The sequence below is a fragment of the Ambystoma mexicanum genome, chromosome 4q (genome assembly GCF_040938575.1).
Source record: "Ambystoma mexicanum isolate Mex_15411 chromosome 4q, UKY_AmexF1_1, whole genome shotgun sequence".
NCBI lineage: Eukaryota > Metazoa > Chordata > Amphibia > Caudata > Ambystomatidae > Ambystoma > Ambystoma mexicanum.
The window spans coordinates 801,480,212-801,495,523 of NC_090928.1; positions in this window are offsets into that span (position 1 = coordinate 801,480,212).

Consider the following 15,312-nt stretch of genomic DNA (forward strand, 5'->3'; position numbering starts at 1 on the left):
CATTAGAGCATAAAGGGAAGGAGTACCAATTAAACGTACAGATTGTTATCATTATAGTGGGGCCACAGCTGTGATTTTAATAGTTATATTACAAATTGCGGAAACATGGAAGACATGTATGGGTATGTGCAGCAGAAGGGTCGAGGGTGAAGATGGGCTCAATATATGTATGATTGGTTGTTGTTAAAACTAAATGATAAGATTGAGGGAGATATAGCAACCTAACCTGGAGGCGGGAAACAGCAAGTCTAAAATATATCTTATATTTGCATCAGAGGAGCTAATTCCTGACATTAAGTCAATGATGGTTAACTATTTCCAACTACACAATCATACTTTTATTGAATTACATCTAGACTAGAAGATGCAGATTTGCCATCCAGATAGCACCCTGTGGGCCTAATTGTGTTGAGCCAGAAGAATCATATAAAGTGGTCTCACTGTTATATTGAGAATTATAACCAGCGTTGAGATCATACAATGGCCCGTTATGTTACTCAGACAAAGCAATTGTATATAGGTTGCTGCTTAACATTGCGGTGTACAAAATGACAACAAACTTTAACAAAAAGAAAACACAAAACTTTTTCGGCCCACCACCATTTTGGCCCAAAGGTTCAGGAGAGGAAGAAGATGATAAGACATTAGCAGTTAAAAATCTAAAACAGTGTTACAACAATTGGATGACATTTTACAGCTTTAAATTAAATGATAGAGACAGCCAAAGAATGATGAAAATCTCAATCAAACTAGTATAACAATCTGTCAATAACAAATCCCATCTCAGAAATTATTTGAAATAAGTATCTTTTAGGGATGTTTTTGTGCTCTCACTAAAACACTCTCAATATTTAAGGTATCCTCTCTGAGAATTTCACTAGTGAATATATAAAAATTACTATATAAGAAGCGAAAGAATCCAGAGCAGCCGGCACAGACGACATGCCACATCTGGTTTTAAAAAGAGATCCTGACGCTTAGTCGAATCTCCTCCATAATCTATTCACTAAAATTACGGTCAGTGGAAAGCTGCTTCAGTTATGGAGGAATAGCTACATCATCCCCATCTTCAAAAAAGGTGACCCCCAGTAACCCCGGGGAATTACCAAACCACTGGTCTACAAGATGCGTCTTCTTAGATATTTGCCTCAATTATATTGCAAGAAGTAGGGGTTGTGGTATGTTCTATTAACAGACAATGAAAGGTTCAAACAGGCTTCAGGAAATCCTGTGAGACCAACCTAATGGCCTAACTATTCAACATTGAATAAAACAAATCAAAAACATGTTAATGGTGAGCCTAGATTTGGCCTGTGCTTTGGACACGTTTTCCACGAAAAGGCTTTGGAATCAATTATATCAGTGGGAAATCCCGGTTAACCAATTACAAAAGCTAGTGGTATTACATTCCCAATCAATAATGCAAATTAGACTGGACCCTATTGGCCATCTGGGGGCTACTTTAGATAGTCTTGGAGGATTGTGCCCATGTTGTGCACTGGTGACATTCTTTTGTAATCTATATCTATCAGATTTATTAGAAAGTATTTCTGTATGCTCGGCCTTCCTCCCTAGAATTTGCCACTCAGGCATGCTAATTCTTTTATAGGTAGAAGACATAAAACTGTTCCATAAAACTAGGCTAATAACGTTGTCTCACTTCTACTCAGGAACATTCAAATGAGAATAATCTTAAATGAAACACAAATCAGTCATTTTAAAAAGTCTGAAAATCTGTCAAAAGAGTAAACATTACTGGTAAGTGGATTTAATATAAAGTAAGATATTATTTGATATGCTTAATTTGCATTTTCCCATCCACAACAAAGTGAGAAAGGGCAACGTAACAGTAAGACTATGATCCAAACTGGCTTTCTTTTACATTCAGGGCGAGAAAATCTTTTTTAAGTACTGCAAATGTTCGCTGTTGCCCTTTATTAGATTTTACATGGGCAAGTTAATACCGGCTATACTTTATGGCCTGGAACTATTTCGAGTAGATTTGAAAGTTCTTGACAGATTAGAGGGGCTATAGTGGAACTGTCTACTTGGTCTACCTAATTCCCTCCTCTTGGTGATGATGAGATATGAATTTGGTATAATCTTATGGTAATCCTACTTTAAAATAGCTAAATTAAGACTATACCACAAAATCAAGAACCCTCCATCAGCTTCACTATTTGAAGACTGGGATTCACAGCACTTAAAAAAATGTGACACATCGTAAAACATGTTGTGGAAGAATGTGAACAATTTCTTGAGTGTCCTGATTCAGAAAGCCCCAGTTTTTAAGGGTAAACCCAGCTAGAGGCCTGAGAAAAGTGAAACTAGTAGACTGGATTGACTGTCATGATCGTTTAACACAGTACAAATTGCAAAACAATTTAGTGGCCTTCCCAAGAAAATATAAGTCAACCCAACTGTGTGTTGTAAGATTTCCTTGTCCAAAATATCATATTTCTATGAGGTTGTGTTTAAATATATTGGAGTGATTAATAAAAATGATAGAAGCTGTTGGATGAAAAGAGAGACCACGGAAACCTTAAAACACTGGTTAATCTCTCCCTTGCCAAAGGACACATGAATTGAGGAAAACCAAATTCATGATATTTGTGGTGCTGGAAAATGATCTAGTAAAGGAGAACCTTTGCGCTAGATTAAGGAGCAGACACTCTGTATTTCTTTGACAGTTGCTTTAGTTATATTTTAATATCCATTCATAATCAATTGGGAGAAATGTTTTATATATATAAATGATGACATTACATGTCTGGCTCCCTCTTTTTTCTTTTAGTGATATATCTTAGCCAATAATACTTACGAACAAAAAAATCGAAAAGTACTATATTTGTAGACTTACACTTCAAATATGTTGTCACAGTAATTCATTTGGGGTTCACTCATAGCATATGAAACATATACATAGGGAGAATACACATGTGAAAGATACCAATGCTTTCTGTGTATGAAGACAATCAGTAAGGTTATCAACACTTTCTTATTGGTCTGCTGTTTTTTGTATTACTGTACTTTCTGTGGATATGCTCATATTTGTATTCACATTACTCTCTTTAGGGTGCAGTCACATCATGTGATAGTTATTCATAGGGAATTAGTAGGTTTGAAGCAGAACAATAATTTCTGTGAATAAAAATAATCAGGTAGGTTATGAGCAATTTCTGGTTCTACTGTTGCTTTTTTGCGTACTTCACTTTGACTGTATATGCTTATATTTTTGTTTGTTGTTATGTCTTTGTGTTTCGTATGTAATAATGAAATTATATAGGAAGTGGGTTTCATTAGCTACTTATAACATGTTGCACAGTACACAAAGCTGTAATAAGAAAGCTTTTACTATTTCACTATTTAACATGGGAAGATTATGAATATTGCACCTCCATCATGTATGTTGCACACAATGCTTATGTATATACATAGTACATTATTATACTGTAAGTACTTCATAATAGAATGCTATATATAGCAATGCATGGCTTAATGCACCACATAGCTCATGACATCTATTCCAATGATCCTCGACAGTTTGTTTATCAACATTATAATAAGAATCCCTTGTGCAGACTTTTCATGAAAAGTACATGCACATGTGATGTCATCAGTGATGTCATCAATGACATTTGTGATGTCATCTTTGATATGCTGGGTGTTAGTCTTAGCAATGCACGTAGGTGGCGTGAGTTATGGTTGGTTAGCTTACCATAACTAGCGAATGGCATAGGTTTTTTGGTTTTACTTTGAACCATAACGTCCCTTTAACAAAGTTTTTTTTTTATTGAATATACATATATATATATGGCAGTGAACAAAAACAAAGGGGCTACACAAGTGATATCATCAGTGATGTCATGAGTGACATTTGTGATGCCATCTATGTCCTGGGTGTTAGTGTTAGCAGTGCACAGTGGTGCGGGCAGTTATGGTTGCTTAGCCTACCGTAACTACCGAATTTCAGGGGGTTTTCGGTTTTACTTTGAACCATAATGTCACGTTTGTAAAGTTGTTTTAGTGAATTTCACAGGTTTTTAGTAGCGCAACTTAACCATAACGTCCCCTTAACAAAGTTTTTTTTGTGTGAATTTTACAGGTTTTTAGTAGGGCAACTTAACCATAACGTCCATTTAACAACGTTTTTTTTTACTGATTTCACAGGTTTTTAGAAGAGGAACTTAGTCATAACATCCCGTTAAGAAAGTGTTTTGTAACTGAATATACACTTTCATCATGTGATTTTTGTACATATGTACTATAATTTCCTTACTTTATATACATGTAACATAAAACATACCGAACCCCCTCGCTAATAATATTTGAAAGGCACGGACTGAGCGCCTGTCTGTGGACAGACAGGGACGAGATCACCACTACCCAAACAGTCAGGGGGTATCTGAAATTGTACTATTGTGTTAAATGAAAAATGCACAACTTTCAAATAGAACACATAAAGACATTATGGGGGTCATTCATAGAAATCAGTGCACAAGAAACGCACGCGGCTGGCGCACAGTGTGCGTGTGTGGCAGTCTGCGCAAGCTGCGTGCGCCAAAACCCATTTCAGCGCATAGCGTATTCATGATTTCAACATCCATAACCAGCCGTGGCGCAGAGTGGCGCAGTGACCCTGCAGCAGCGGCAGTTACGCCCCCAACCCCACCCTCTGCGCCATGAACAGCACACAAATCCAGTATATTGCGCAAAGGCCAGTGGACCAGCATACAGCCCCTCAACCACGAAACGCGTGTAAAACTCCCTGCGCATGCCCCAGAATACACGTACCCCGCTCCGCTCGTGCCAGGTAAATAGCATAGAAAAAGCACCCCCCCGTGGCGTGGGCTGCCTGTGGGGCATGCCCAGGGTGGATGGGGTGCCTGCATGTAATTGGGGGGTGCGTGGGAAATTTCACATGCGATAGGTCCTGTGCGAGTGGAGTATGTGTATTTGGGGGGTGTGCAGGAAGTTTCACATGCGATAGGCCCTGTGCGAACAGGGTACGTGTATTTGGGGGGTGCGCAGGAAGTTTCACATGCGATAGGCCCTGTGCGAGAGGGGTACGTGAATTTGGAGGGTGCGTGGAAGTTTCACATGCAATGGGCCCTGTGCGAATGGGGTACGTGTATTTGGGGGGTGCACAGGAAGTTTCACACGCGATAGGCCCTGTGCGAGCGGGGTATGTGTATTTGGGGGTGCGTGGGTAGTTTCACACGCGATAGGCCCTGTGCGAGCAGGATACGTGTATTTGGGGGGTGCGCGGGAAGTTGCACACGTAATAGGCCCTTTGCGAGTGGGGTATGTGTATTTGGGGGGTGCGCAGGATGTTTCACACGCGATAGGCCCTGTGAGAGTGGGGTACGTGTATTTGGGGGGTGCGCAGGAAGTTTCACATGTGATAGTCCTGTAGGAGCGGGGCACATGCATTTGGTGGGTTCACGGAAAGATTCACACGCAATAGGCCATGTGAGAGCGGGGTACGTGTATTTGGGAGGTGTGCGGGAAGTTTCACACGTGATAGGCCCTGTCCGAGTGGGGTATGTGTATTCTGGGGGTGCGTGGGGAGTTTTACACGCAAATTCACTAGGATGAGCGGGGAACGTGTATTCCTGGGGTGCGCGGGGAGTACCACATGCAAATTGGCAGTGTGGGTCCTCCTAGGTGTGCCCTCTCCCCCCTCCCCAGGCCCTGCAGGCAGCCCACACCACAGGGGACTACCATGCACCCCTGCCCATGCCCCGCAGACAGCCCATACACCCTGGCCATGCCCCGCATCCAGCACACATGGCACCATGCACTAGTGAGCCCTGACTCATGTCCCCCTACACCCCCAACCCCCAACATTGATGGGTACCTGCCAGCAGGCCCCGACTCATGTCCCCCTGCACCCCCATGCCCCAGCATTGACGGGCACCTGCCAGCAGGCCCTGACTCATGTTCCCCTGCACCCCCACCCCCCAGCATTGACGGGCACCTGCCAGCAGGCCCTGACTCATGTCCCCCTGTACCCCCACCCTCCCAGCATTGACGGGAACCTGCCAGCAGGCCCCGACTCATGTCTCCCTGCACCCCCACCCCCAGCATTGACGGGCACCTGCCATCAGGCCCCGACTTATGTCCCCCTGCACCTCCACCCCCAGCATTGATGGGCACTAGCCAGCAGGCCAAAACTCATGTCCCCTTGCACCCCCACCCCCCCAGCATTGACAGCCACCTGCCAGAAGGCCCCGACTCATGTCCCCCTGGACCTCCACAACCCCAGCATTGACGGGCACCTGCCAGCAGGCCCCGACTCATGGCCTCTTGCACCCCCACCTACCCAGCATTGATGGGCACCTGCCAGCAGGCCCCGACTCATGTCCCCATGCAGCCCCACCCCCCAGCATTGAAGGGCACCTGCCAGCAGGCCCCGACTCATGTCCCCCTGCACCCCCACAGCCCGAGCATTGACGGGCACCTGCCAGCAGTCCCCGACTCATGCCCCCCCAACATGTCATCACGATCCACAATCATGGGCCTTATGGCCACGCAAATCACACCCCACGCCACCCCTGTCCAAACACCCAACCAAGTATTCCATCCACCCCACATAGAAATGTCAATTACATGATACAACCCAAATTGCAAGTATGCACATCAACACATGTCCTTCACACACACACAATGGGTGCAAGTGAATGGGAAAACACACATCATGACGTGCATGAAACCAATGACAGAAAACCATGCATTGAAGTAAACAAAAAAAAATGTATTGAACACAAGAGCAAGGGGATTAAATGAAATCACACAACAATGGAAATAATAAATAAAAAGCAGCATGTCCCAAAATAAACAAAAAGAAAAAACCAAAGCAAATTCCCCCAAAAAATATAAGAATAATCCATTGCTCCATGGTGAACCAAAAAAATAAAAATTATGAGAAATGCAGTCTCCAACTATATACAAAGATTAAATCCAGGGTCCAACTATAGAAAGGAAACCTACAAAAAACCCTATCTAATAAAGAACTATCTACAAAAAGGTGGGGCATAGTCCAAGCACCCCAAATGAAAGAAAAACCTAAATGAAACCTAACACTAACTAACTATATACAATGGCGGCGGGCAAGTTCTATGGCTCACTAGTTGATTTCCCGGACCAGGGCACCATCGAACTCCGGTTCAACCTCCTGGAGGCGTGCCTGTTCCCTGGCCCGAGGTCTCGCAGGTATAACGCCATGTCCACCTCCAACTCCCTGCGAATTCCCTCGAGCCACTCAGCCCACCTCAGCACCCTGTGCATGGAGTTCTCCTCCCTGACCATTGTGAGCCGTGACTCCTCTGCCCGCCACCACTCCGCATCTATCCGCTGGCCCAACCGCTGCCACGCAGAAGACACTCCCATTCCAGGGTCCTCCTGCCCTCCGGCCGATGCCTGCCCCTCTGATGTTGATGGCCACGAGCCATGATGCCTCCCACGTTTAGCCTGCCACTGCCTCTGACGCAACTGCCTCTGCCAGCGCGATGGCATCCAGGCTGATGGAATCCACCGGCGCCGTTGTGCACGTGCCTTGCCCGATGCTGCCGGCACATCCTCCAACTGCTGGGGTCCAGTTGCTGGGGTGTCCACCCCTGCTGGACCTCTGACTCCTGACTGTGGCAGGGATGTGATCTCCACCGAGCTGGCTGCGTTGGTCAGGGCAGGTCCACAGGGGGCCCTGGTGGCATCTGGGCCAGAAGACGGCATGGAAAATGACTGCTGCATAGTCTCCACAGAGGAGGAGAGGCCCGCCAGAGTGCCTGACACATGTACGAAACCCCCGACCAAGGCCCCTCCCAACTGGCCCATGTTGGCATGCAGCTCTTCGTGATGACGTGCGTGCTCCCCCCAGGAAGCACGCACGTCAGCATGAATGTAACGCGTGACCAACGAGACACCAATCAGGACGGTCTCCATATGGTCAAGGGTCCCCTCGTCCGCAGGTAGAGGAGTGTCAGATGACATGGACCTCCCCCCTACCTACAAACGGGCCTGGGATGGGGCATCCATGGTGCATGGTGGTGCAGTCACAGAGCCAATGACAGTGACATGCACAGGCCTCTCCATGGCGACCTGTTCTGCCTCCTGCCCCTGGACTGCACCACTTGCACCAGTGGTACCACCCCCACCAGGCCCCATGTGCGGCTCAGTAGCGGCCTCCTCCTCCTCTCTGGAAACCACCAACCTGGATGGCTCCACACCGTCTTCCGCCGTCGCAAGCCCCTGTGGGGGCTCACCCACCCCTTCCGCTGAAGCCATAGTGGCAGATGCGACACCAGTCCCCTCACTCCCGGATGATGGTAATTCCTGGGAGGGTGACTGGGCCTTGCGTCGCCGGCCGGTGGATGCATCCCCGCTGCTTTGCTCCACAGCGCTGTCTCCGCCCTCTTCTTCACTCGCCGCTGTGTAGAGGGAGGCATAGAACACAAGCATCAATGTACTGTACAATAGTCCCCTAGACAGGAAGCAATAGCACATGAGTGGCACTGTCAAACGTCACTTCCATCATGTACCTCCACAACACATGGGTCAGTGCAGGCAACACACATGCAGAAACAGCAATTGGCGCATGCAAAGAACATTTCTATACATGTCCAAGGAATTGTTGAAACATACGATGGTGGTTCGGAACTCACATGCATCATGGCTCATACTGATCACATGCACACACATCACTGTAGTCTCATACATCTGGCCTCGTACACCCCAGACACAGTGGAGACAAGGATGACTAGGCTGAATCGGAACATTGTCACGGAAATGTGTCATGCATCCATGGCGTTTACAAGTCATACACACGCTACTCAGACACATAGACATGTACACCATACACGTCCGTGACTACAGCATCCATCTCTCACACCCCATCCATGTCCAACAACAGGCATGCATTCATGTGTGCATTTCACATGTTGCCCCGCATGATGCATTGTAACACATGCACCATCCATGTGGTTCACGCATGACTGGTCTCACATGCAGCACCATGATGTCCCTTCACACACACATCCATACATGGCCAATGTCACACATACAGGCAAGTAGCTGACTTCCAGCACACTGCAACATGCACTGTTTCACACAGCAATGCATGGCCACTTACCGCTCGACTCCAGACAAGCCTGCATCCTGAGGATCTGGTGGCGAAGCACTGGGCAAATGCACTCCAGGACCATCATCTGCTGGTTGGTAAGCTGACCCCGGGCCTTCTTGTGGGTCCTGGACTTGTAGTCCTCCCAGCGCTTCTGGACATGTTTCACATTGCGGGGTGCCACCCCGTCTGCATTGATGGCACCCACTATGTCAGTCCAGATCCTCCTCCGTCCTTCCTTGTCGGCGCGCGATGGTGTGAAGAGGGCATCATGCTGCCCCAGAACTTGCTCCAACAGGATGCCAACTTCTTCGGAAGTGAAGCTGGCAGCCCTCTGACTCTCTGGCTGGGGTTTGCCACTGGTGCCGGAAGGCTTTGTGCCGGACATGGCAACCCCCAAGGCAGGTGTGGGTGGCAACTGGGTCCTGGTGCTGGGCTGTGGAGTGATGGAACACCAGTCGGGAGTCTTCTGTTCCAGCAGGGGTGGTCACTGCAACAGGACCCCTGCAGATGGCAGATGTGCAGGCACCAAATGGCAGGGCACAGTGGCAGCAGGCAGGCAGCAGCAGATGGCTCGTGGGAGGATGCTCGGGGATCTGGGGGCAGGAAAATGACCCCCGAACAATACGGATAGCGTCTTCAGGACACGCCCTACGAACATTTCAGGACATCGCGAGGGTTCTTAGAACACTTTCAACTTGACAACGAACAATAGGGACAGTGTCCTCAGAACACCTCTATTTTCATTTATTTGCAGACATCCCAGACACCGTGTGCGTTCTTAGAACAGTTTCAACTTGTATGCGAACAGTACGGACAGGTATAGTGTATTCAGAAAACCTCAATTTTCATTTATTTGCGGACATCCCGGACACCGTGTGCGTTCTTAGAACAGTTTCAACTTGCCTGTGAACAGTACGGACAGGTATAGTGTCCTTAGGACATTCCCATATGGAACGATTACGGATTCCAAGGACAGCGCTACTGTCCGCGGACACAACGAACACAACAGCGATGCCTACCACCTAAATAGATACAATATTCAAACTATCTCTTACCACCCCCACCATCCCCAAACAGTCTTACACCATTTGATACCGCGCTGTCCACGGACGTCTGCTGATACAAGATGGCGGCCGTTTCCATAAATGTGACGCACTTCACGCTCTTCACCATCCAATCAGCGAACAGGTTGCATGTCCGCGGACATGATGCAAGCCGAGAAGCCAATCAGGACACTGTCAGCGGACCGAAAAAGGGAAGTTTGTCCGCGGACCAAACATAGATATCACTAATTTATGTTGACCTACTTTTTGGTCATTTTTTTAAAAACTACTGGATGGATTTTCACCAAATTTACAAAAGCACTCTTTTGAGACTAAGCCGCTGCTCCTGGTCCAAATCTGGTGAAAATCCGTCCAGCGGTTTGGGCTGTAGGCGTGAACAAAGTTTTTTCCCCATTCATCTATGGGAAAAAAGGCACTATAACTTTGCCCCCCCTGGACCAAACCTCACAAAACTTTGCAAAAAAATTCAAAGTGGGCTATATACTTTTTTTCTAAAGTTTGGTGAGGATTCGTCTAGGGAGTGCAAAGTGCTCTTCCTATGAAAACAGCAACTTAACCATAACTACACGACCACTACCGTGGGCCGTGTAATATATATATATATGTATATATATATATATATATATGTATATATATATATATATATATGTATATATATATATATATATATATCAGTAAAAAAAACTTTGTTAAAGGGATGTTATGGTTAAGTTGCGCTACTAAAAACCTATGAAATTCAGTGAAAAAACTTTGTTAAAGGGACATTATGGTTCCAAGTAAAACCGAAAAACCCTTGAAATTCGCTGCCAGTTATGGTAAGCTAAGCAACCATAACTCGCGCCACCACCATGCACTGCTAAGCCTAACACCCAGGACATCAAAGATGACATCACACATGTCATTGATGACATCACTGATGACATCACATGTCTGACGCCCCCTTTTTTCCTTTCCTGACATAACTAGGCCAAATGATTTTCTTTAACAGTCAGGAACTAAAAATTGTAAATGTACTATATTTGTAGACTTATCTTTCAAGTATGTTCTTACAATAATTCCCTTATGGTCTAGTCATATCATGTGAAACATATACATAGGGGAAGACACAACCTTGAAAGACAGCAATCCTTTTTGTGAATTAAAATTATCAGTAGAGTTATAAGCACTTTCTGATAGTTTTGATGTTTTTTATTACTGTACTTTCCCTGTATATGCTCAAATTTTTATATGTTGTACTCACACTACTTTCCTTAGGGTCCAGACACATCATGTGATATATATAGATAGGGTAAGTAACAGCTTTGAAACAGAGCAATCATTTCTCTGCATAAAGGTAATCAGTTAGGTTATGAACACTTTCTGCTACTATTGCTGTTTTTTTTTCTTCAATTCCCTTGTATATATTCATATTTGTATGTGGTGTTCTCTCTTTGTGATTTGTCTATAATAATGTATTTATGTAGTAAGTGGGTTTTATTACCTACTTATCACAAGTTTCACTGTACGTACGCAAAACTCTAATATGAAAACAGATATAATTTCGCTATTCAACATGGCAAGCTTCTGAATATTGCACCTCCATCATGTATGCTGCACACAATGCCTATGTTTCTACATGAGTACCTTAGTATACTGGATTGAAGTTAATAATAGAATGCTATTCATATCAATGCATAGCTTAATGCACTGATTAGCACTTGATATTTATTCCAATAATCTTTGACACTTTTTTTATTAACATTACACTAAGAATCCCTTGTACAGACTTTTCATGAAAGGTAAATTCACATGTGATGTCATCAGTGATGTCATCACTGACATCTGTGATGTCATCTTTGATGTCCTGGGTGTTAGTCTTAGCAATGCACGTAGGTGGCGCAAGTTATGGTTGCTTAGCTTACCATAACTGGCGAATTTCAAGGGTTTTTCGGTTTTACTGGGAACCATAACGTCCATTTAACAATGTTTTTTCACTAGGTTTTTAGTAGCAAAACTTTGACTTTATGTACATGTAATATGGAACATTCTGAACCCCTTCTACTGAATTTGATGTCCGCAAACTTTTTTGATGTCCGCGGACATGTTTGGACAACAGTACCACTACCTAAAAACTCTGGGAGGGTATGTTTAATAGTTATATCATAACATAGTAACATTTGAAAAATTCACAAAGCAGCACACATACATATTATATGTAGTAATACATAAGAAATGTAAACCATATATGTAACACACTAACCATTCATTTAAATACAATGTGTTCTAAAATGGAATATACCAAAAAAAGATAAATTGGCTTCCAACAAAATTACCTCACAGACACTCCACAACTAAGAGCAAGACCAGACCTACAGAGTACTCAGAACATAGCATTTTTCAAGAAGTAGCAAAAGAAATAGCACATGGTGTACAACACGAAAACAAAGAATGCACCTGCCAAAATGACAAACCTATACTATTGTACGTCAGTAGGGAAGCTGGTTCTGGCAAAACATTCCTAATCAAAATTATCATTAAGTTCCTTCAACAATTGACAAACAACAAACTGTCAGCTGTTGTCACTGCCCCCACAGGTTTAGCTGCCTACAACATAGGTGGTGTCACTTTACACCAATTACTACTCCTGCCAGTAGAACACCAAAACAAATTAGACTATTACAAACTTTCTACAGAAGCTGCAATGGAACTACGCAGAGTATTGAAACAAATAAAAATGCTTCTAATAGATGAAGTGAGCAGGGTGTCTAACCTAATGTTGGCTTTGATTCGAAGTACTCAAAACAAACTATGAAGAGCTCTTTTCAGGAAAACACATTATTGTTTTTGGAGATCTTCAATTGACACCAGTAAAAGGTGAGCCTATTTTTAAAACATTAGGACACAAACTCTGCCATAAAACCGTTGGCAGCATTGGAAATGTCAAACTTTGGCAACATTTACAATATAGATAATTAACAGAAAACATGCGGCAATCTGCAGATCTCACTTATGCCAACATATTAAAAAGTATCAGAGTTGGTATACTTTCTAAAGAAGCAGAAGCAATATTGAAAACCCAGCACATTCATGCACTTTATGGTGATAATGCATGTGCTACAGATTTTATGGAACAATTAACCCACAAAAATTTCAATTGTATGGTCTTAATGACAACGCTTGCAAGCTGTTTCAAATTCAATGAAATAATGTTGAGTAAAGAAATGCAACCAATAATGGAAATTAGCGCAACAGACAAACTAGATGTACATGGTATGACACTACCCATGTGTGACCAAGCCACAACAAGACTAAATAGTTTAGAAAAATCAATCTCAAACACAGCAGGATTGGAAAAGATAATGAAATTATTCTTAAATCGCAGAGTAATGCTTAAACGTAACCTTGACGTGGACCAAGGACTAGTTAATGGATCACTGCGTACAGTTTTTGGCTTTCAAACATACCCACGTGACAACAAAATTCAGTTTGTCAATATTCTCTTTGACAAACTTTCAGAAGTAAAAAGGATAGGACGCTCAACAGCTTGATTCCTTCTCTTCAAAGTCATGTATGTACGCAGAGAACAATTTTCTCTAACTCTTGCATATGCAGTCACCATTCATAAATCACAAGGTCTTACCCTAGACAAAGCAATGATAGACATTGGTAACACTGTCTTTAAAGAAGGCATGATCTATTTCTAATCAACTTTGATGCAAGTAAAATAAACGCTGATATTCCTTGCATTTTAGAATACAATAGACTTCGCTCACCATACACCACCCATCTAAACACATATTCTGTACCACAAAAAGTAAAACGTTGTAAAAGAAAACTAAATCAAACAGAAATGCAACAGGATGTCACTGCAAATCCTCCAAAGAGAGTAAAAGAAACTAAAACCTCATCAAGTACAACAAACATAAAAGAACCCATTAGGGATAGTAAACCAGGTACTTCATCAAAGAAGGAAGACAAATTAAAAAAAAAAATCAATCAGATACAGAACTACCTGGTCTATTTAAACTCTCAAATATAGTTGGAGTAAGTTGCTATGCAAATGTAGCAATGAATATTCTATTTCAATTGCCACCAATTGTTGACAACATTTACTTACACAGTACAGACCAATTGTGTTTGTAAATGTCAGTACTTCACAGAAATGCAACAAACAATCCTGACAACACGTATAGTGTTTATGGAATAAGACAACAATTGGGCTACTGTGCTGGAATGGTCAAATTCACTATAAACTAACAGGAAGATCCACAACAATTTCTAATGTACTTACTACAAGTAATGGAAAATAAAAACATACCTATAAATGAAATCTTCCAGATTTCATACATGTGGAAACATACATGCACTCTCTGCAACAATGTGACACAAGAAGAAATCCCCAATGAACGCTTCATATATATATATCAATACCTAATTGTGAATCCATTCCATTTCAGCAACTTGTACAAAATGCAAACCATGGTAGATTATGTACTACCTGCAATTCGGATAATCGCTCCACGTTAGTAATACAAACACATAGTGAATACGTAATACTAATGCATGTTACAATGCAGATGGTACCAAAAACAATGGTCAAATATCACTTGGTAAGAAAACCTTCACAACAATAGGTATAATCTACCACGAAGGAGCCACAACCAATTCAGGGAACTACACTGCATATATAAAAAAGAAATGTGGATGGTTTGAATGTAATGATAGTACCATTACCCTAAAGCAGAGATTACCAGCAAATCTTACAAATGCTTATTTAATGTTCTTAAAACCAAATTTGATAACCAAACTGTACTTAAACCTTAAGTAAACTTATAGTAAAAAAATATAAACTGTTAGAATATTCCAAAAGCTATCTAACTGCCCAAAGATTCTACAACAACTAATCAGATACATGAATACCACTAAATTAGAGCAGAAAATAGACAATTAGAATACACCAATCGGTATCTAACTGTCCCAAAATTTAACAATATCCAAACAGATAAATCAATACCCATAACATATATTTAAAAAAAGACAGTTAGAATACGCCTACTGGTTTGTAACTGCTCCAAAAAATTTTTACAATATCCAAACAAATAAATAATATGTTACTCCTGAAAAAAACTGCAACAAGCCATTGAATAA